This window comes from Vicugna pacos, chromosome 6 (assembly GCF_048564905.1).
Source record: "Vicugna pacos chromosome 6, VicPac4, whole genome shotgun sequence".
Classification (NCBI taxonomy): Eukaryota; Metazoa; Chordata; class Mammalia; order Artiodactyla; family Camelidae; genus Vicugna; species Vicugna pacos.
In genome coordinates this window covers 49,467,026-49,485,182 of record NC_132992.1, presented here as the reverse complement: position 1 = coordinate 49,485,182, position 18,157 = coordinate 49,467,026, and the positions used below count along the sequence as shown (strand labels likewise).

The window sequence follows — 18,157 nt, the reverse complement described above, 5'->3', positions numbered from 1 at the left end:
GCAAGGGATGAGGTGGAAGCAGAAAGAAGAGCACATACAACAGCTTATTTGGAGAGCAGTGAGTCATCTGGTTTCTTAATTGTGTGGAGAAAAAAAGAGACTAAGTTCGACAAGACTAGTGTAGAAAAAATGTTGAGGCTACATTTTGAAATGCGATGAACACTTAATATTCAATATCTTGTAATAACCGTTAATGAAAATGAATATATGTATGTATAAGCGTGACTGGGACATTGTGCTGTACACCAGAAATTGACACATTATAACTGATTGTACTTCAATTTTTTTTTGAAGTGTACCTAATTGAAATTGGTTCAACAAATAGTTGTTGAATGTTGTCTGTTTTCTCCATGAATTCTTTCTCAGTGATTTTTCACACCTCCTTCTTTGAACTTTTATGGAATTTAACATTTTTACTATACAAGTTAACAGCTGTGAGCCTGTGAAGATCTCAGGGACAGGTTTTAGTGCTACTTGATGACACTGCCACTTGGGACCAAGAAATGCCTGCATTCTGTTACATCAAACACCTTCTTCCCTGTGGGGTTCCTAGGGCAACCCACATAGTGGGGAGCCCAATGTACTAAAGAAAATAGCAGAATGGGAATCAAAGAACCATTGAATTTACAACTGAGCAAGTAGCAGAAAGCCCTCATACTTAATCGAACCTTATCTGTTTCATGGGGCCAGGAGGCAAGTTCAGGATCATCTAACAAGATGGAACATGAGTGAGCAAGAAATTCAGAAAAGATCCTAGAGAAGGAGAGAAGAAAAAGGGAGACAGTTGGATTTACTCCCAAGGACAAAGGTCTTGCCTAGTTGTACTTAGTATTGTGACAAAAACCACAAGACAACACATAGAACAGTCATGTCTAAAAGGCATAAAATTCTGCTCACTAATAAGCTGTAGTCCAATGGTGCTTCTGGATTCTGGCCAATTTTGACTCTTTTGTGTGTGTGTGTGTGAGCGTGTATTTGTGTGTTGGGAGGTGGGTCAGTGAGAATCTAGTAGAAGAGAGCAGATGGTGACTGTATCAATTAGCTATTACCTTAAAATAGGATTTCTTTATAGCAGCACTATTGACATTCTGAAGCCAGGTAATTCTTCATAGGAGGGGGCTTTCCTGTGCATCGTAGGATATTTATCAACATCTCTACCCACTAGATACCAGTAACATCCCTCAAGTTCTGACAACCAAAACTGTTCCCAGACTTCACTAAATGTCCTTACAGAGGCAAAATCATACCTGGCTCAGAACCATTACCTTAAAATAGCCACCAATTATTTTCACTCACATGACTGCTGGTCACGAGTTGGGAGGTCAGCTAACTTTGGGCTGGGTGCCTCTGGTTATTCCTGCAGGTTCCACAGGACTTATCTGTATTCTATAGGTTGGGCTCAGAACTGCACCAAGTATGTTCATTCTAGTGTCAATGCTAAAAGGACAACAGCTATCAAAAGGAAACTCTTCACATGACAAGTGTCAAAGAACTTGGCCAGCAGTAGGAAAACTTCCATTCACATAGCAAAGGGCATGAATATAAGGAGAGGTGAAGAATTTGGGGTGGTAATTCACTCTATTGTGGTACATCTCCTGAGAAAAGAAGTCTCTTCCCCATAGATGCCACACCTTATAATTCTCTTATTCTTTATAGCATCAAGTATGTTAGCTGTTACAAATGTCTAATATTTACAAGCTTTCATCCTCAGTCTATGTCTCCAAGGCTTATGTTGCATCAGATGTGAAATGATTCAAAAGGAAAACCATGAGCCATTTTAGCTAGAAAAGATATTGAACTGTGTCACAGAGCAGCTGGTATGGCCCTTCATCCCAATACAAGCACTGCTATGGCTGAGACCCCATTTGGGAAATAACTCTCCTCACCAAAAGGACAGACTACAGCCTCTCCAATCACCATATCAGGGAAAATTTAGGACACAGCATGAAAAACTAAGAGCATGCAGATAACAAAAAAAGATGAAGAGGTGCAGGGCCACAAACAGAAGTTATTGAAGAGCATTTGTACCAATTCATTAGTGGGATCAAACTTCCTTTGGAATCTAATTTATAAAGATCCTATGAGTAAAGACTGACACTCTTCTGCAAGTAGTAATGGTACTAGTGTAAGCAAAATCTTGTCTCAGATCACCTAGAAAACTTGAAACAACAAAATAAGAAAGGAGCCCATACACACTAAGAACAAACTATTCTCTTTTCCTTTAGAATTTTCACCATGTCTTTATTGAGAAAAGTTAGCAGGTTTTACACTAGAGCTCTCAATATCATATATATTTGGCTGGATATAATTTAACTACAGAGCAAACTGCACTTAAGTTCTCTTCCCACTCAGTGTATTCAGTTATTCTGCATTCATTCTTCTATGCTCTTCAAGATGCCTAAGCTAAGAACTCATCCAGGTTTTATTCAAGATGGATATCTGGATTAGTGAAACCACACATGACTATTTAGCCAACTGTCTTGTGGTGAGTCCAGTCTGTATGAGCTACACATTTCAGCTACTCAGCAGCATTCTAGAGGCATCAGGAAAAATTTCACACAAGATGTGAATCCTGTATGATGTGAACACATTTCTCCCATTAGAAACCAAAAGAATCAAGGTGATAGTATCTCTTTCTATTTAAACATGATTTTCTAATTCTGAGTTTCCGCTTAGTGAGGAATATATTACAGAGGAAAGTGTTAAAGTGTTACTGAGATGTCCTTAACCTTCAAAAAATTTCAACTATGTGCTGTAGGTATAAACTATAATATTCAAGGATCTCCATTTTCTCATCATAATTCCCAGTGTTTTTGTAAAATAAAGATTCTAGAGAAAATGTTACCTATAATTAAACTAAATTCCATTATTAATTCTATTTTCAAAAAGAAATTTAGCGGGGAGGTAATTAAGTCTATTTATTTATTTATTTAATGGAGGTACAGGGGATTGAACCAGGAGCTCATGCATGCTAAGCACACAATCTATCAAAGAGCTGTACCCTCCCCTCTGATTCCATTATTGATCTTTATGATCTCATGCTTCCTTTGCTACAGTATTATCATTACCTTATAAAAGAAAGAGTGAAATAATAGATGACAAAACCATTCACTGAATTTCCCTCTCACCCAAGTTATCAACTGGAATCTCTGAGTTTCCCAACCTTTTTCTAAAGCTATTAATATTATTGCTGTGTTGACCTTTGTTGCTGTTTGCCATATTGAAATTTACAGATCAGCAAGCACCAGCAAAGCACTAGTAAATCTTGTCAGAATTAATGCAAATGTAAGACACAGTCATTACCGGATCTTCACAGTAAAGAATAGCTTGCTACAATATTATTACTGAGAGACAGTTTATCTTGATTGCCAGAAAGATGAGACACCCTGAATGCAAGCAGTAAACTCGCTCTGAGAAATAAATTTCACTGGCATTGCCCGCACAGAAGTTTGCTCACACGGATGAATGCTGTCAGTGCACCAAGTGGCAGAGTGATTGATTCACTCCTGAGTATCTCCCATCTTTCCCTGCTGGAAAATGAAAGTTAATTTGCTCTTATTCGTTCTCTTCACCACACTAGACATTTTTAAGGGTTGGACTCAGAAAATGAAGACAGGTAAATCGTGGCTCAGATGACTCCTTTTCTTCCCTCCGGTGCACTGAACACGACTTTATATTTCAACCTTGCACATTTCTTTCCTAAGACTCCCTAGGATTAATATACCAACGAATTCTAAGCCTAATAGAAAGCATTCTTTGTTCTGTTGGATGTGCTTATGTTTCTGATATATAAATAAGTGGCTCCATAAAAGAGTTGACAATATATAGGAGGCAGAATTCCTGTTCATGACAATTCCAACTCTTCAATGCATTTTTAAATCTCTATGAAGAATTCTTGTGGTGATGTTTTTTGAACAAAGGATTTTAATGCAGTAGTCTTCTTAGAGGGGGAGAGTATGAATAAATGAGTAAACCATGGAAAATAAAGCTATAGAAGAAATATTTTTACGTTTCCAAAAAACAACTAGCTGAAATGTGGGTGTTTATCAAACCTTGGGGAAAGGAGGAAATTTTGAAAGAAATTGATTCTAAATATATAGAAACTTGGATATATAACCAAAAGGGAGTATGGACAAGAAATGGACTCATGCTCTTTTTTGGCTTCTAGTCAAAATTGAGTACCTCTGACCTCAAAGAACACAAGAAATCACAACCATAAATATCACAAGAGGATGCTCTCAAGAGCAACTACCACAGCGGGTAAAAATGTCAAGATTAAGATAATGAGAGCATTTTTATAAAAGAAGCAGTTGGGAGGGAGATCAAGATGACAGAGTAAGACGAGGTAGAGCTCACATTCATCCATGAACATATCAGAAATACATCTACATATGGAACAATTCTCACGGAAAACTAACTAGAAACTGACAGAAGGACTCCCACACAACCGAAGTTATAAGAAAAACACATATATAATCAGGTAGGATGGAAGAAAAGCATCAGGACAGAACTTGTGTCCCTGGGAGGGGACTAAAGAAGAGGAAGATCACATCGGTAGGCACTCATCCTGGGGAGTGCGTGGGTCAAGCCACAGACTGGGTGTCCCAGTGCTGGGGTCCTGCACGAAGGAAGAAAGCCCCATTGGCTGCTTGGAGAACTGCTGGGACAAAGAAAGACTAGAGAAGGCTAGAGTCCACTCGTGAGGAGTGCACAGGTGCTGCCTTGCCCCAGGCAGGGAGGAGAGAGTTTACCCTAACTACTATTGCCTTGCCATGCTCCCCAGTCTGAGCCAAGTGAATGCCCTGGCCCCCTCACTCCATGCCACAACTTGGCACTGGATCTAGGGAGACCAGGACCTGGGAAAAGATTTAATATAGGAACACAGAGGTGACCCAGAGGCCCAAGGCATAGCCCAGGTCGGGCAGTGGTGGCCATTCCTGGCATTTACTCAAACAACGCATGAGAAGCAGCCCAGACTTCTGATGGCAGCATGGCTACCAGAATTCCCACAACTGCTCCACTATGTCCCCAGCCCAAGGTGAGCAAATGCTCTAGCCTTGCCCATTCCACACCACAGACTAGCACTAGATCTTGGATGACCATGCCAGGCAAAAAGATGAGACCATAGGCTAAGTGTGACACCTGCACAGGCAGGGCACTGAATTTCTGTATGTGCACAAGCCCCACTTGCTTCAGCACTTCCCTCCTCTGGGGTTGAGGCCCCAGTGCAGGGAAAAGGAAAAACACACTTAGAGGAAACAGAGCCAGCTCAAGCCCACCCTCAGGGCTTCTGCTCCAGCAGTTCAGGAGCAGATCTCACCCCTGACAGGGTGGTGATGGCCACTGAACAGAGAGAAAGAATTGCCTCAAACTCTGTGCAGGCTCTAGCTCCTCCATCACCAGCCACACCCCCTACCAAGGTGATAGAGGCCAGCAACCCTGAGATAAAACATGACTGGCATCCACACTAAATTCAGCCTTCCCACTAAAGGCATTGAACACAGTCTATATACTCTTCCACAAAAGAACACAACTTCAAGACCACAATAGGTAACTATTTCACCCAAATTCATAGACAGAGAAAGTTAAGTAAAATGAAAATGCAGAGGAACTACTTTAAACTGGAAGGGCAAGAGAAAAATCCCTGAAAAAACTAAAAAATGAGACAGAAATAAATAATTTACCAGACAAAGAATTCCAAATGTTGATAATAAAAATGCTAATTGAATTAGGGAAGAGAATTGATTTAAATACAGATTATTTAACAAGGAACTAGAAAATACAAAGAAGATGCAATCAAAAATAAATAATTCAATATCTGAGATAAAAAGCACTGTAGAATCAATGAATGCCAGACTAAAGAACACAGCAGAACACATAAATGATCTGGAAGATAGAATAATGGAAGTCGCCCAATCAGAACAGCATACAGAAAGAAAAATGAAAAAAAAGATACATAAAAGCAATATACGTGATCTAAGGGATAACATTAACCATATTAACATTTGAATTATACAGGTTCCAGAAGGAGAAGAAAAAGAGAAGGGTATTAAAAATGTGTCTGAAGAAATTATGGCTGAAAACTTTGAAACCTAAAGGAGACGTATCTACATACAGGAAGCAGAGGGTCCTAAACCAGATAAACCAAACCAATCCACAACAAGGCATATTATAATTTAAAAAGACAAAAGTTTAAGAAAGAATTCTAAAGGCAAGAACAAACAGTCACATATAAGGGATTCTCCATAAGGCTATCAGCTCATTTCTCTGCGGAAACTGCAGAACAGAAGGCAGCAGCATGATAAAGTCAAAGAGCTGAAATGAAAATCATGCAACTTAGGATACTCTGCACAGCAAGATAATCATTCAGAATAGAAGGGAGGTAAAAACTTCTCAGACAAGCAAAAACAAAGAATTCAGCAATACTAAACCTACATTAACAGAAATGCTAAAGAGTCTTTTCTAAATGGAAAAGAAGTAAGAATCTATAGGAAAAGGAAACTTCTAATTGGAAAGGCAAATATATAGTAAGGAGTGAAGCCAGTACCTAGATTAAAATAAAATTATAAAAGCAACTATAACTACAATCAACAACAACGAGATAAGCATGAAGATATAAAATGTGACATCTAAAACACAAAATGTGGGGAAGGGAAGTTTAAAAATGGAGATATTTTTAAATGCATTTGAACCTAAATGAATCTCAGTGTAAATTAAGTAGAGATAATTATGGATCAACACATATGAACCCCATCATAACCACAAAGCAAAAACCAACAATAGGTACACAAAATCCAAAGAGAAAGGAACCCAAGTATACTACAAAAGAAAATGCTCAAACCACAACACAAAAAGAAGAAGAAATGAACAGAGAAAAACTACAAAAACAACTGGAAAACAATAATATGACAATAAGTACATACCTATATAATTATTTTAAATGCCAATGGACCAAATGATCTGATCAAAAGACAGAGGATGGCTGATTTGACAGAAAAATAAGATCCTTCCTTTGACAGAAAAATAAGCTGCCTATGTGAGACTCACTTCAGGGCTAAAGTCACTTTCATGACTAAAATTGAGGGAGTGGGAAAAGATATCCATTCTTCTCAAACTATTCAAAAAGTTGAAGAGGAAGGAAGATTTCCAATCATTCTACAAGGTGACCACTATCCTGATACCAAAACCAGACAAAGACACTACAAAGAAAAGAATATTTATGCCATATCTCTGATGAATATAAATGCAAAATCGTCTGAAAAAATATTAGCAAAATGAAGCCAACAACACATAGAAAAGGATCACACAGTATAATCAAACTGAATTTATTCCAGGGTCACAAAGATGGTTTAACATTTCCAAATTAATCAATGTGATACATCACATGAACAAAAGGAAGGATAAAAATCACATCATCATCATCTCAACAGATGCAGAGAAAGCATTTGACAAAATTCAACATCCATTTATGATAAAACACTTATCAAAGTGGGTGTCGGAGAAACATATCTCAACATAATAAAGTCCATTTATGACAAACCCACAGTTAAATCATACTCAATGCTGAAAGCCTTCTGGCTACATTCAGGAACAAGACAAGGATTCCTACTCTCACCATATCTATTTTACACAGTATTGGAAGTCCTAGCTACAGAAATCTGACAAGAAAAAGAAATAAAAGGATCCAAATTGGAAGGGAAGAGGAAACTTCAGGTAAACTGTCACTATTTGCAGATGATATAATACTTTATATAGAAAACCCTAAAATCGCCACTAAAAAAAAAAAACTATTAAAACTAATACATGAATCAGCAAGGTTGTGGGATACAAGATTATTATACAGGAATCTGTTATAGTTCTATACACTAATAATGAGAAATGAGAAAGAAAAAGTAAAAATATCACATTTAAAACTACATTTAAAAATAAAATAAAACATCTAGGAATAAACTTAACCAAGGAGGTGAAAGACCTATACTCTGAAAACTATAAAACACTGATGAAGGAAACTGAAGATAATTCTAAGAAACGTTAAAACGGCCATACTACCCAAAGCAACCTACAGATTTAACACAATCCCTATCAAAATACCCATGACATTTTTCCCAGAACTAGGACAAATAATTCTAACATTCATATTGACCCACAAAAGACCCTGAATTTCCAAAGCAATCTTGAGAAAAAAAGAACAAAGCTGGAGACATAACCTTCTCAGACTTCAGACTTTACTACAAAGCTACAATAATCAAAACAGTGTGGTACTGGCGCAAAACAAATTGATCAATTGAACAGAATAAAGGGCTCAGAAATAAACCCACACACATATGGTCAATTAATCTACAACAAAGGTGAAAGAATATACAATGAAGATAGGTTGGTCTCTTAAACAAGTGGTGCTGGGAAAACTAAACAGTCACATGTAAATCAATGAGATTAGAACATTCCCTCACACTGTATACAAAAATAAAGTCAAAATGAATTAAAGACCTAAATGTAAGACCTGAAACCATAAAACTCCTAGAAGAAAACATAGGCAGAATATTCTTTGACATAAAAATAAAGTGTCAATGAAGAATTCTATATCCAGCAAAGCTGTCCTTCAGAAATGGAGAGATAAAGCCTTTCTCAAACATACAAAACCTGAGTGACTTCATCACCAATAGATCTGTCTTAAAAAAATGCTAAATGGATTTCTTTGAGTAGAAGTAAAAGAATGCTGATTAATACCATAAAAACATAAGAAGGTAGCATAAAACTCACTTCTAATAGGAAACACACAGTCAAAGTTAGATACTGTGATATGGTAATGGTGGTGCATAATTCACTTACAATTCTATTTTAAAGGTTTTTTTTTAAAGTAGTAAAAACAACCTGAACTACCATAACTTGTTATTAGATACACAATTTAAAAAATTATGTAAATGTAACAACATAACCTAAAATGTGAGGAGGAAGAGAAGTAAAAGTGTAAAGTTTAGGAACACTATTGACATAGGTTGTCATCAGTTTAAAAAAGGATATTATAATTTTAAGATATTTTATGTAAGCCTCATGGTAACCACAAGGGAAAACCTATAGTAAATATATAAAAGAATATGATAAAGAAGTCAAAGCATACTGATATCAAAAGATATCAAAACACAAAAGATAGCAAAAAATTAAACAAAAAGCAGGATAAGAAGCAAGAAACAATGGATCAACAAAACAGTCAGAAAACAAAAAGACAGCAACATAAGTCCTAGCCTGTCCATAATTACTGTAAACAAAAATGAATTAAATTCTCCAATCAAAAGACACAATGGCTGAATGGATTAAAAAAAAACAAGCACCAACTATATGCTGCCTCCAAGAGACTCAACTTTAGCCTTAGACACATGTAGACTGAGAGTAAAATGATGGAAAAATATATTTTAAGCAAACAGTGAAAAAAGATAATAAAGCAGGGTAGCTATACTTATGTAACACAAAATAGATGCTAAACTACAGATGGTAAAAAGAGACAAAGAAAGCCATTATATAATGATAAAGGGGTAAATCCATCAAGAAGATAAAACAACTGTAAATATTCATGCACCCAATATTGGAGCACCTAGATATATAAACAAAAACTAACAGAGCTAAAAGGATAAATAAACAGCAAGACAATAATAGTTAGGATGATAACACCTTAACTATTACCAACAATGGAGAGACCATCCAGACAGAGGTCAATTTTTAAAATAGTGGATTTGACAACACTATAGATCAAATTGACCCAAGAGACATATATTGAACATTCTAGTCAACAACAGAATACACATTCTATTAAGGGCACATGTAACACTTTCTAGGATAGAACATATGGACCCCAAACAAATTCAAGAAGACTGAAAATTAGCAAATTCAAAAAAGACTGAAATCATACCAAGCATCTTCTCTGACCACAGTATTATGAGACTTGAAATCAATAACAGGAAGGAGACTGGAAAATTCATGAATACAAGAAAGTTAAACAACACTCTCTTGAATAAGCAATGGATCAAAGAAGAAATAAAAGAATATCTTGAGACAAATTAAAATACAATATACCAAAACTTATGGGATGCAGAAACGCAGTTCTAAGAGGGAAGCTCATGACAATAAATATCTACATTAAGAAACAACAAAGATTAAAATAAACAAAATTAACAAAGCTGAAGCTAGACTAACCAAGGAAAGAAGAGAAAGGACCTAAATTAACAAAATTATAAATGAAAGAGGGGACAATACAAATGATACCACAGAAATCCACAGGTTCATAATAAACTACTATGAACAACAATAAGCCCACAAACTGGACAACCTAGAAGAAACGGAAATATTCTTAGAACACAGAACCTACAAAGACTGAATCAGAAAGATATAGAAAATCTGAACAGATCAATTACTAATTACTAATGAAATCACCAAAGACTTCAAATAGCCAAAGCAATCCTGAGAAGGAGGAACAAAGTGGAAGTCACCACACTACCTGATTTCAAGCTATATTATAAAGCATAGTATCAAAACAGTCTAGACTGGTACAAAAAAAAAAAAACTAAAAAATAGATACATAGACCAATGGAACAGAATTAAGAGCCCAGAAATAAACTCATATATGTACCGTCAACAATATTTGACAAGGGAGATAAGAATACTCAATGTAGGAAAGACAATCTCTTTAACAGAGGGTGATGGAAATTTGAATATTCACATATAAAAGAAAGATATCCCTATCTTACACCACGCACAAAAATTAACTCAAAATGGGTTAAAGATTTAAATGTAAGAGCAGAAACAGCAAAACTCCTGGAAGAAAACATATTTTTTAAAAAGCTCTTTGACATGGGTCATGGCAATGATATGACACCTACAGCACAAGCAAGAAAATAAAAAATAAACAAGTGGGACTACATCAAACTAAAAAGCTTCTGCACAGCAAAATAAACTATCACCAAAATGAAAAGATAACCTATGGAATGGAAAAATTCGCAAATTATTTATTTAATAAGGATTTAATATCCAAAATTTATAAAGAACTCATTCAACTCAATAGCAAAAAAAAAAATCCAATTAAAAAATGGACAAAGGACCTGAATAGACATTTTTCTAAAAAAGATATAAAGATGGCCAACAGGTACATGAAGAGGTGCTTAACATGGGTAATCATAAATGAAATACAAATCAAAACCACAATGAGAAATCACCCCATGCCTGTTACAATGGCTATCATCAGAAAGACAAGAGATAACAACTGCTGGCAAGGAGGTGGGAGAAGGGAACCGTGGTGCACTATTGGTGGGACTGTAACCTGTGCAGTAACTACAGAAGACAGTATGGAGGCTCCTCAAAAATTTTAAAAATGAATTTCTGAACGATCCAGCAGTTCTTCTGCTGGGAATACATCCAAAGGAAATAAAAACACCATGTTGAAGAGATATCTGCACCCCCATGTTTACTGCAGCATTATTTATAATAGCCAAGGTGTGGAAACAACCGAAGTGTCCATCTGCAAATAAATGCATAAAGAAAATGTGGCATACATATACAGCAGAATATTATTCAGCCATTAAAAAGAAGGATATCCTATTTTCGACAACATGGATGGAACTTGAGGACTTTGTGATAAGTGAAATAAGTCAGACAGAAAAAGGCAAATCCTGTATGTTATCATTTATATGCAGAATTTTACAGAAACAAAGAAAGAGAGACAGAGAGAGGGAGGGAGGGAGGAAGGAAAAAAACAAAATACATTGAAAAAAAATCAGATTTGTGATTGCCAGAAGCATGAGGTAAGAAATGGGAGAACTGTATGAAGGTGGTCAAAAGGTTCAGACTTCCAATAAGATAAATAAGTATTGGAATGCAATGTACAACATGACAACTACAGTTAACAATGCCATATGGTATATGTGAAACTTAAGAGAGTAAAGCCTAAGAATCGTCATCACAAGGAGAAAAGAAAATTTTTCTTTTTTTTTTTTTTTGTATCTATATGAGATGACGGATGTACCTAAAGGTACTATGGTAATCATTTCACAATATGTGTAAGTCAGGTCATTCTGCTCTACACCTTAAACTTATACAGTGCTCTATAACAGTAATAATTCAATAAAACTGGGGGAAAAGATTGTAAGATTTTAAAAGTAACTTTCAGTTTGATAAAGCATCATCTTGAGAATAAATTACAAAAAGCAGGAAAATGCTACTCTGTGTCTGCTTATAAAGCCAGGTAACATTTCAGAACTCGACTTATAAATGAAAAAGTAATTTAACCAACACGTAATTATGCCATTTTAACTGCAAGAAGAAATATAACTTTAAATAAGATTTTGAGAGCAGCTAGGCAAAACAGATATCAAAATTATGTACTTCTAATGTCAGCAAGAGAAAAGTGATTCACAAACCGAGAATAGGACTCCATAATGTATATGTGTCTCATGGTAAAAAAACAAAAGCAACACACACACACACACACACACACACACACCTCAACACAACACAACCTAGCATCCTGGTCATTACACTGTAAGTTATTCTGTCCACCTAGACAAAAAATAACTATGTTCCTCTTCTATAATACAAACTGATGTCTACTCTATTTCCTAGGGGGCATAAATTTCAAGGCTTTATAAAAGGCAAGGTTACTGAATGTTCCCCTTGTTATTTTGTTTTACTTTTTAAATTTGTTTGTTTTGTTTTTTGTAACCCACCTCAAAGACTTTTGGGGATGAAGTAGGCATATCCAAATAATAAATAAATAGAAATAACAGCTACAGGTCTTTAAGATTGCTTGTAATTTCTCCCCACTTAAAAGAAAAAAATCCTACTGACTACACTTCCCTACCAAGTACTGTCCCATTTCTTAATTTCCTTTTGCAGCAAAACTCTCATTATCAGATTTCCCAACTCACCTTCTGCCACACACTGCACCAAAAGCTGCTCTTGCTCAAAAGTCACATAGCCTTCATTGTTGTTAAAGCCTCTCGTCAGCCTTTATTTGATACGCGTTTTTTTCACATGGTTTCCAGGATAGCTCATTCTTTTGTTTTCCTTCCTACCTTTCCTGTCACTCTTTTCCAGTGTTCTCTGCTAGTTAACCCTCTTCTCCCAGACCCCTTAAATCTGAAATGCCCCAAGAATCCATCCTTAATCCTCTCCTTTTCCCCATCTCAATATATCTATGCTTATAGCATTCCAGTTTATATATCTAGTCCAGACCTCTCTACCAAACTCCAGATTCATATATTCAAATGCCTACTTTATACCTAGACATCATTTCAAACTCAGCATTTCCAAATACGGGTATCTACTCTCCTTCCTCCATAAGAAATACATTTTCCATTGCACTGAATGCTAATTCTGTCCTTCTAGTTGCTAAAGCTAACAAACTTGACATCATCCTTGAATCACCTCTTTTATTCAACCTCCATATACAGTAAATAAATTCTGTTGGTGGTATATTCCAAATATATTCAGAATCTGACTGTTTCCCATCAACTTCATTCAATCATCACAGTCTGAACCAAATTTAATTCTCAGCTACATTACTGCAATAGCTTTCAACATATCCTTCTGTTTAATCCTTGTCCTCCTATAGTCTATTATCAATATATCTGCAATGATTCTTTTAAAATAAAAGTAAAATTGTGACACTTCTCTCAGTAAAAGCCATTTCACTTGAAATTTTTTTAAAAGTCCTTAAAATCGCTCAACAGTCCTCTGTGACCTGGCTTCTCCCAGACCTTTTCTCTTACTACTCTCTTCCTTGTTCACCCTAATCTACCAAAATTGCCTCCTTACTGTTCTCCATATATGTCATAAGGCATTCTCTTGCCTTGAGATCTCTACAATGACTGTCTTCTCTTCCTGAAAGCCTCTTTCTCCAAAAAGCCAATTGGCTAACTATCTTATTCCTTTTAAGTCTGTGCCCACCTGACAGTTTGTCATTGGTACTCTCAAACCCAGAACCCCGATCTCTGTTACCTTCCTCTATGTTTCCCACAGCATTTATCACTTTCTAACATACTACATAATTTACTTATTTACTATTTCTCCTCATGAGAATAAAAGCTCCAGAAATGCAGAAATTTGATCTGCCTCATGGATATATCTATCCAAATATTCGTAAGAGTGCCTGAAAATAGCTGAAGATCAATAAATATTACTGGAACTAATGAATACTGCTCTACAATGAAACTTCAGGCAAAAGGAAAACACGGGGTAAACAAAAGGTATGGCAAGATTCTCTGATTTATACCTCCCCCCGCCACCACAAAGAAAAATGCACTGAAAATGAAAAGCTACCAATTCAAGGAATAATAGCTCCAGAATGGATCTTGTAGCATAGCTGAGACATTAACCTGGGATTTCTGATTTTCACTCCACTGTTCCTTGAATTACAGTACACTGCATCCTGTGTGCTACCTTTCCTCCATAAAAACAGACGGCCATGTTTTATAAATAAATTGCCATAAAGCTTTATCAAAGTCTAAAATTAAACAGGAATATACACTTAATATAATCATATTTTATTTTCTTATAACCCCTGATAAAAAATAAGTGTATAGAACACTTGAACAACACTATCAACCAATTTGCCCTAATTAATACGTGTGGAAAATTATTTCCAATGTCTACAGAAAACATTCTTTTCAAGTATACGTATGATGGTCGCCATAATAGACCATACAGTGAACCATAAATTCACAATGAATGTTAAGATATTGAAATTATACAGGATGCTCTCTAACCGTAAGAGAATTAAATTTAAATTAATAAATATACCTATGAAATCTCCAAATAAATTAAGCAACATCTTATAAATAAGAGGTTAAAGATGAAATCACTAGCAAAATTAGAAAACATTTTTAACTTGATAAATGCACAATATATAAAATGTATGGGATGCAGTTAAACTGGTATTTTAAAGGTAAATTTATAGCTAAATACTTATATTTGAAAGGAGGAAAGCTGGAGATCAATAATCTAAGTTCCCACTTTAAGAAGCTAGAAAAAAATAAGCAAATTCAACCCAAAGTAAATAGAAAAATTATTAATTTAGATATAGACAGAAACTGAAAAAACAAGACAATAAAGAAAATTAGCACTTGAAAGTTGATTCTCTGAACAGAATAATGAAAGTGATAAATTTCTAAAGCAAACAAGGAAAAAAGGCAAAATACTAATTATCAGTATCAGAAATGAAAGAAGCACCATGACTAGGGAGCATACAGACATTAAAAGGAAATTAAGCAAATATGGAACAGCTTTATGCCAGTAAATGTGACAAAATATATGAAAAGAACAAATTGTCTCAAAGGTACAACTTTAAAAGCTGATAAAGAATGAACAGGACATTTGAATAGCCCCATATATGGCAAGGAAATTAAATTTATAAATAAATATCATCTTACAAAGAAAACTAAAGATCCAAATGGTTTCTGCTGATAAAGTCTATCAAACATTTAAGGAAGTAAAAAAAAAAAAAGAATCTCATTAAATCATTTTTTAGAAAATAGAGAAGAGAACACGTAACAATTTGTTTGAAGAGACCAGCTTAATCCTACTATCAAAATATCACAAAAAACATTATAGAGAAAAAAATATTATGGATCAACACCCACACAAAACATAAACAAAATTTAAGTAATAAAACCTAGAAATATATAAAACAGAATATATCATAACTAAGTATGGTTAATATTAAAAAATAAATCAATATATTTGATCATATTGAAATAATAAAGAAAAGGCAACTGACAAAATTCAGCACCAATGAAAGATAAAAACTCACAAACTAAAAATGGAGGTGGAAATTCTCAATCTGATAAAGGGCATCTATGAAAATCTATAGCTAATATTATATATCAATGACATTGAATAATATCCTCTGTTTCCCAAGTTCAGGAAATCTAGTCAGTGTGATTTTAAAACAAAAGAAATTAAAAGTGTAAAAATTGGAAAGTATTAAAATGTTTTTATTAACAGAAATAAAAATTAGATAAATGTATCCTATGTTACATATAAAATGCTAAGTAAACTACAGAAAAAGTACTAGAACTAATAGGCAAATTTAACAAGGTTGTAGGGTAAGAAGTTAATACAGAAAATAAATTGAACTTCTCTATACTAGCAACAAGTAATTGAAAAATAAAATTTTAAAATAATTTCATCTGCAATAAGAAAAACTGCAAGATATTTGCATGCTGAAATTATAAAACACTTTAAAAGAAACTAATATAGACCTAAACAAATAGAGAGATACATGTTCATGGATTAAAAGAATCAAACATTGAAATAACGTCAATTCTCCCCAAATCATCAAATAGCAGACTCATCAAAATTCTGATAAAAATTCCACTGTTTTTTGCTAGATAAATTTACAAGATAAGTTTAAACTGTATAAGACCTACCAAAGGACTTGAGACAGAAAAGAATAATTTTCAGAAAAGCAAGGTTGGAGGACTTACACAACCAGATTTCAAAACTATAAAATTATAGTGATCAAGATGGTGTGGCATTTGTATAAAGGATAGAAAAATAGATCACTGGGATAGATAAGGGAACCCAGAAATAGACCAACACCTACATGGTCAGTGGAGAAAGGAGAGTGTTTTCAATAAATGGTGATGAAACAACAGACCAAACTGCAAGCTACTTCAATCCAAAATAAAGTTTAATTCAAGACATCTCATAGGCCCAAAGATAAAAGCTGAAACTATAAATCTGTAAGAAATTTTGGCAGAATTTGTTAACAGTGTTGGGGAAGGCAAGGACCCTTAAAGAGTACACAAAAAGCACTAGCCATCATGATAATTAATTGGACCTTATGTCAAAGCTTCAGAAGTCTGTGCTTCTTAAGATATGTTTAAAAAAATGGCAAGTCAGGACACACACACACACACACACACACCCAAGTGTCCAAATACATAAAAAAAAAAATCTGCTACATATTATTTTTTTAAAGCCCAAAAATTTTAATGGGGAAAAGACTACATTTAAAAGGAAATAAAAAGTATATTAAAAAGTATCTGGCATCTTTAGTCATCAGGAAATTGTGTATTAAAGCCACAGTGATTATATTGTTTCACATTCACTAGTATAGCTAAAATTATAAAGATTAACAACCTTAAATGTTGACGAAGCTATGGATCCATTAGAATTCCCGTAATATTGTTAATGGAATTATAAAATAGTACAACTACTTTGGAAAACTGCTTGGAATTTTCCAAATAAAATTCAACATACACATAGTCTATAATTAAGCATTTCTGCTTCTGAATATTTACTCAGGAAAAATGAAAACATATCTATACAATGACTTGTGCAAAAATGTTTATAACAGCTTTATCGTAGTCAAAAAATGGAAACAGTCCAGATATCTACCAATAGGAGAGCGGATTTTGGTATAAACATAATGAAGAAAGAGAAAAAGGAGGGACAAACTACTGATAAAGGCAATAGGACAACTTTCAAAAACGTACGTACATGAAAAGAAGCCAAGCACAAAACAGTACATATTATATTATTTTATATACATAAGTTCGTGTACAACTCTGATTTCTATAGTGATAGAAATCAGAACCGTGGTCACCTACGGGGATGCTGTGTACAGGGAACTTTGTGCAGAGGTGGAAATGTTCTATATTTGGATTAAGTTATGTTTATATAAGTGTATACATTTGTGAAAACTCATTGAATCATACACTAAAGATCTATGCATTTCACTATAAGTACATTTTAGCTTATTAAAGTATTTTAAAATATAAAAAAATCTTAGCCCATTAGTCAAAAGTCATTGTGAAATTACTTTAAAAGATGCCAGTTAGGAACATATGTATTCTCAAGGTAAAATATTGTTGAGAAAAATCTGTGATATTTAAAAGCCTAGAGCATATTATTTTGTGACTGGACAAGGCACAATTTTGACTGATGCTTGAAAATAAAATGTTGTGTTCTTACACATTTTATTATCGACATGGGCACTATGAAAGGAAAATCCACCTCTGCCCAAATTATAGCTCAGGCAACTTGGGTTTAGAAGCATAGGTCTGGAATCCAAGATGTCACACTACCTATAAAGCATGTAGACCATGGACAGCGTGGTCTATGTGCTTTTTATTTTCTGGTGAGGAAATGTGAATTTTCTAGGAACTAC

At 34.7% G+C, this 18,157-nt stretch overlaps 1 protein-coding gene across 11 annotated transcripts in view; it reads right to left on the bottom strand.

Annotated features, from left to right (window-relative positions):
* Positions 1-18,157, bottom strand: part of FANCM (FA complementation group M) — a 765,839-nt gene that overhangs the window by 424,169 nt on the left and 323,513 nt on the right. The window lies entirely within an intron of this gene.